Genomic DNA, 6000 nt, shown 5'->3' with positions numbered 1-6000 from the left:
TGGATTGGTTGACCAAATATTGTGCCACTATAGATTGTGTGACAAAGAGGGTTGTGTTTAAACCACCAGAACAGAAAGAAATTGTGTTTGTGGGAAATGGGGTAGTGCCTCCACCATACTTGATTTCTGCAATGAAAGCATGTAAATTGATCAGGAAGGGGTGCCAGGGTTATTTGTGTTATGTATTGACCGAACAATCCGTGAATGTTGAATTGAATGATATTCCCATTGTTAGAGAGTTCCCAGATGTGTTTCCAAATGAATTACCAGGGGAATTGGTAGACAGGGAGATAGAGTTTACTATTGAAACTGTGCTAGGCACCCAGCCTATTTCTAAAACTCCCTACAGGATGGCTACCGCCGAAATGAAAGAATTAAAGGAACAGTTGCAAGACCTTCTTGATAAAGGGTTTATCCGGCCTAGCACCTCGCCTTGGGGCGCACCAGTGTTATTTGTAAAGAAAAAGGATGGTACTTTACGCTTGTGCATTGATTACCGGGAATTGAACAAGGTAATGATAAAGAACAAATATCCTTTACCCCGTATTGATGACTTATTTGACCAGTTGCAGGGATCGCAGGTGTTTTCTAAGATTGATTTGAGATCCGGGTATCACCAGCTGAAAGTTAAAGCAGAGGATGTTGAGAAAACCGTATTCAGAACGAGGTATGGTCATTTTGAGTTTCTTGTTATGCCATTTGGAGTGACTAATGCTCCGGCAGCATTTATGGACTTAATGAATAGAATTTTTAAAACCTACCTTGATGAGTTTGTTGTTGTCTTCATCGATGATATTTTGATATACTCTAAAGATAGACTTGAACATGAACATCATTTGAGGACTGTTTTACAAATACTTCGGGAAATGAAACTATTTGCTAAATTAAAGAAATGTGAATTTTGGTTGGATGAGGTTGTTTTCTTAGGGCATGTAATCAACAAGGAAGGAATCTCAGTGGACCCGCAGAAAATAGAAGCAATTGTGAATTGGCCTACACCAACTAATGTGACAGAAGTTCGCAGTTTCATGGGCTTAGCTGGGTACTACAGGAGGTTTGTGAAGGACTTTTCGAAATTAGCAGTACCTCTTACCCAATTGACACGTAAGGGACAACCATTTGAGTGGAATAGTGAAAGAGAATCAGCCTTTCATGAATTGAAGACAAGATTGACCACTGCACCAATTTTGACACTACCTTCAGGTACGGAAAATTTTGTGATTTTCAGTGACGCATCTTATAAGGGTTTGGGTTGTGTGTTAATGCAGAACGGAAGGGTTATTGCTTACGCCTCCCGACAGTTGAGGCCATATGAGAAGAATTATCCAACACATGACCTAGAATTGGCCGCAGTTGTCTTTGCTTTGAAAATCTAGCGGCATTATCTGTATGGAGCAAAATGTGAAGTCTACACGGATCATAAGAGCCTGAAATACTTCTTCACGCAGAAAGAGTTGAATATGCGTCAGAGAAGATGGCTAGAACTGATAAAGGACTACGATCTAGAGATTCAGTATCATCCCGGGAAAGCTAATACAGTGGCGGATGCCTTGAGCAGGAAATCAACAGGGAGTATGGCTTGTTTGCTTACTGAACAAAGGGAGATTTTGCAAGACTTTGAAAAGTCTGAAATTGAAGTGGTAGTGTGTGAACAGGGTGGATTGATAGTCGCTATTACAGCCGAGCCGACAATTGTTGATGAAATCAAGCAAAAACAGAAAGAGGATGAGTTCCTCAGAAAGGTAATTGATGAATTTGAAGTAAGCCCAAAAGCGGAGTTCGGTGTCGAGAATGGAATGTTGAAATTTCGAAACCGAATATGTGTCCCAGATATCACGGAACTAAAGAAGAGGGTCTTAGATGAAGCCCACAGATCCGTATTTGCTATGCATCCGGGTAACAATAAAATGTATCGGGATTTGAAACAAACCTATTGGTGGCCTAAAATGAAGAAAGGGATTGCAGAATATGTGTCCAAGTGCCTTCAGTGTCAGCAGGTTAAGGCTGAACATCAGAAACCAAGCGGTCTACTTCAACCTCTCCCTATTCCTGAGTGGAAGTGGGAACATGTGACTATGGATTTCGTTGTTGGCCTACCTCGGACTTCCCGAGGTATGGATTCTGTTTGGGTTGTAGTTGATAGACTGACTAAATCTGCACATTTTCTTCTTGTCAAAACTACGTTTACCGCTTATAGGTTGGCTACTATTTATGTTGATGAAATTGTCCGTTTACATGGAGTTCCAGTATCCATTGTGTCGGATAGAGATCCGAAATTTGTATCTAGATTGTGGAAGAGTTTGCAGGAAGCTATGGGAACAGAACTAAGGTTCAGCACTGCATTCCACCCACAGACAGATGGGCAGTCAGAACGAACAATACAGACTTTGGAAGATATGCTTCGCATGTGTGCTTTGGATTTTCAGGGGAGTTGGGAAGACTACTTGCCACTTGCAGAATTTGCCTATAATAATAGCTTCCACTCCAGCATCGGTATGGCACCATACGAGGCTTTGTATGGTAGGAGGTGTAGATCACCTATTTGTTGGACAGAGGTCGGAGACAGAGCTTTGCTTGGGCTTGAAATTGTGCAGGACACCTCTGAAAAGATCAAAACTATTCGGCAAAGGCTCAAAACAGCTCAAGACCGACAGAAGAATTATGCAGACGTTCGGAGAAGACCTCTTGAGTATGAGGTCAGCGACCATGTGTTCATCCGAGTTTCTCCGATGAAAGGCCAAGTCAGGTTTGGGAAAAAGGGCAAGTTGTCGCCCCGTTACGTTGGGTCGTTTCAGATTTTGGAGAGGCTTGGCCCAGTTGCTTATAAAGTTGTTTTGCCACTGGGATTCGAGCAAATCCATAACGTATTTCATGTGTCGATGTTGAGGGGTTACCTCCGAGACCCGTTGCATGTGATTAATTATCACCGGGTTGCTATTGATGAAAATATGGAATATGCTGAATGGCCGGAAAGAATTGTTGACCGACAAGTGAAAGAATTGAGAAACAGATCCATTCCAATGGTGAAAGTGGAATGGAAGGAACACTATGGGACAGATGTTACATGGGAAAAAGAGGAGGAAATGCGTCTACGCTATCCACATTTGTTTCCCGACGAAGGTAAATTAAGTTTGGAGGACCAAACTTCCTAAAGGGGGGAAGACTGTAATACCCCTGTTCCGTAATATGCTAATTGGTCCTTAAATTGAGTGTGATTATGTGTTTACCATGATTTTATGTGCCATTATGTGAATATATGTGATTTTGAAAGTTTTATCTGTTCACCGTAGGAATATCTGTTTGAATAATCCGCTTTGGAAATTAAATTGAGGGCCTTATCGGCCACAGAACCTGAAACTGAATACGCCATTGCGATTGGCATAATTTTTAGAGCCTACGGTGAAATTTAATTGAAAATTGATTCTGGTCAATTTAAACTGATTAAAATGATAAATTAAGTACCCCCTTTATTTTATATTATTATATTGACTTAGTGGGGCTTGTTGTATATGAGCACTACTCAATTAAACTCCCTCTCTAATTCTCACTTGGCTGATATACACTCTAAGGAGAGGAGAGGGCCGGCCATTAGAGAGAGAGAAGAGAGAGGAATCTGTGTTTGATCTTGAGGGCTTGGAATCTTGAAGTCCAACTCAAATTGGACCATAGATTGCAGAATTGGACTTCTAGGTAAGCCATTGACTCTTGAAATTATGAATTGAACTTGCAATCTTGTGAGTCCAAGAGTTGTTTGTGATCAAGAGAAGGTAATAAGTTGATTTTGTTGAGTTTGAAGTCTTAAAACTCATGCATGTAAGAAATTACTTTGAATTTGCATGTTTGAGCTTGAAACACATGATTCATGTAGAGTTTTGGTTGAAACTCATGTTTTGATCACCATTTGTGTTATTTAAGTTGAGAATGTGGCTAATTCATCACATGCATGTGCAAATTGAGAAGATATGAGCTGGAATGCATGAATTTATTATATTGATGTTGAGTTTGACATATTTTGGGACATGCATATGGATAAATCAAGAAATGGAGCTTCATAATGTTATAATCTTGCATTGGTGCCATGTTAGTATGATTATATTGAGATTTGAGCCATTGCATGCAAGTAATGTAGCTGGAAAAACCGATTTGGAGCTCAAGAACACATTCTGGGAAACCCAGAATTTTGATGTCCGCTCGAGCGGGGTAATGGCCGCTCGAGCGGGAAAATCGTGCTCTCAGCACTTTTGCAGAGTTGGATGTCCGCTCGAGCGGGATAACTCACGCTCGAGCGTGCAGTTTTGTAGACGGGCCTTCAGCTCGAGCGCTCTCTTCCACGCTCGGGCGCATTTTTCATGCAACCAGTACTTTTGCAGGCCTTGAGGGTCCGCTCGAGCGGGTGAATTGACGCTCGAGCGGGGACCCTAATTTCTGGAATTTTGCTCATGCGTTCTGTGTTTCGTTTTCCGTTCTCTTTCACTTGTAATCACTCTTAGGCGTGTGTTAAACATTATAAATGAGTTAATGAGTTAAGAATAAAGCCTAAAGAGGAATAAGTGAATTAAGGAACGGATTGAATTGTTAATGACCCTTCTGTGTTCATGGAATGTGTAGGGTCAAGCTCCAGGGCGAATCCACAAGCCGATCACTGTGAGTAATGTCATTATTCGAAAGCTTGTCAATGTCCAATTGTTTATTCCCTTAAACTTTATGAGTTGTTAATTGGGATTGTGGACAAGAGTCTGACAGGAATGAATGGATGGACCAAAGGTCGTTTTGATATAAATGAATGGACCGAAGGTCGTTTTGATATAAATGAATGGACCAAAAGTCGTCCTGATGTAAATGAATGGACCAAAGGTCGTTTTGACACATGTGAGTGGGCCAAAGGCCATTTTGACATGAATGAGTAGGCCGAAGGTCGTTTTGACATGAACGAGTAGGCCAAAGGCTGTTTTGACATGAATGAGTAGGCCGAAGGTCGTTTTGACATGAACGAGTAGGCCAAAGGCCGTTTTGACATGAACGAGTAGGCCGAAGGCCGTTTTGACATGAATGAGTAGGTGTAGACAGGCCCGTGGGCCTCATGCTACAGTTCGGACTCAATTTTGTGTCACGGTTCTTAATCTGAACCAAAGAGTCCAAATCCGGCAAATCGTTTTGAGAAAACTGATTTTTTGAAAGAAGTGCCAAACATGGACTGCTTTGCCAGATACAGAGTCGCCACCTAAATATTTTATTTTGGGAAATTTAGGAAACCCTGACTCGGTGCCAAAAGGCCATGTGTCCGTCATCACCAAAGTTGCCTCGGCTCGGGAACTTGGGTACGATTGGGGAAGGTCACTTCGTGAGCACCCCCGCTCGCCCGGTCATAGACCGGCCTCTACTAACCATGATATCAATTTTTAAAAACTTTTTATGTTCTTATTCCAGTTTATTAGCCTAGGTTACTACGTGATGCTCACAGCATATAAGTATAGACCGGGTCGCCTGAATTGGAACGAAACATTTCATGCTTGTTTTTGAAAATGGTTTGCTACCTGCAGGTAGGCTTTAAAACATTTGATGATTTATTCCAATTTAAGTAACCCAACCTTCACCCACAGGCATTCAAGCAGTTATATCAGATAAGCACATAGCCTCATGGTAAGCATGCTATTCATGGCAGTCACTCACACACATGCAAGGATGCTAAAGCATAAAACTTACCAGGTACTCCAAGCCAAAATAGAAACTTCATTAGAAATCATGCATGATCCTAATTATACAGAAATGCCTAAGGCAACACATGCAAAATGCAATTATAGCAGGCTCGGCTATTCTAAGATGGCATATGAAATGTTACAACTATCATGTATTCAACTTTGAAATTGAAAATACAATGCAGTTAGTATGATGCGCCGAGCCCGGTGCATACAATACAGATGAATGAATGCAAACATGCTGTCATATTGTATGCTAATTTAAATATGCCCTAATCTAACCATCATAAGCTGGTAAATAAAA

Source organism: Camellia sinensis, chromosome 6 (assembly GCF_055761805.1).
Source record: "Camellia sinensis isolate YWXY chromosome 6, ASM5576180v1, whole genome shotgun sequence".
Lineage (NCBI taxonomy): Eukaryota > Viridiplantae > Streptophyta > Magnoliopsida > Ericales > Theaceae > Camellia > Camellia sinensis.
This window is presented reverse-complemented; position numbering follows the sequence as displayed.